General features: G+C 47.6%; 1 long non-coding RNA gene across 1 annotated transcript in view; it reads right to left on the reverse strand.

Annotated features, from left to right (window-relative positions):
• LOC107598929 (uncharacterized) overlaps window positions 1-254 on the reverse strand; it is a 24,177-nt gene that overhangs the window by 23,400 nt on the left and 523 nt on the right. The gene's annotated exons all lie outside the window — the stretch shown is intronic.

A 254-nucleotide genomic window follows, 5' to 3' on the forward strand; every position in this document is an offset into this window, starting at 1 on the left:
CACACACTCACTCTCACACACACACACACACACACTCTCTCACACTCACACACACAATCTCTCACACGCGCACACACACACAATCTCTCACACGCGCACACACACACACACACACACACACACACACACTCAAAAACACACACAGGTTTGTTTTTGTGAAAAGTGGGGACTCTCCATAGGCGTAATGGTTTTTATACTGTACAGACCGTATATTCTATTGCCCTACACCAACCCTACCCCTAAACCTACCCCTC

The sequence above is a fragment of the Sinocyclocheilus grahami genome, unplaced genomic scaffold (assembly GCF_001515645.1).
Source record: "Sinocyclocheilus grahami isolate Dianchi unplaced genomic scaffold, SAMN03320097.WGS_v1.1 scaffold258.1, whole genome shotgun sequence".
Lineage (NCBI taxonomy): Eukaryota > Metazoa > Chordata > Actinopteri > Cypriniformes > Cyprinidae > Sinocyclocheilus > Sinocyclocheilus grahami.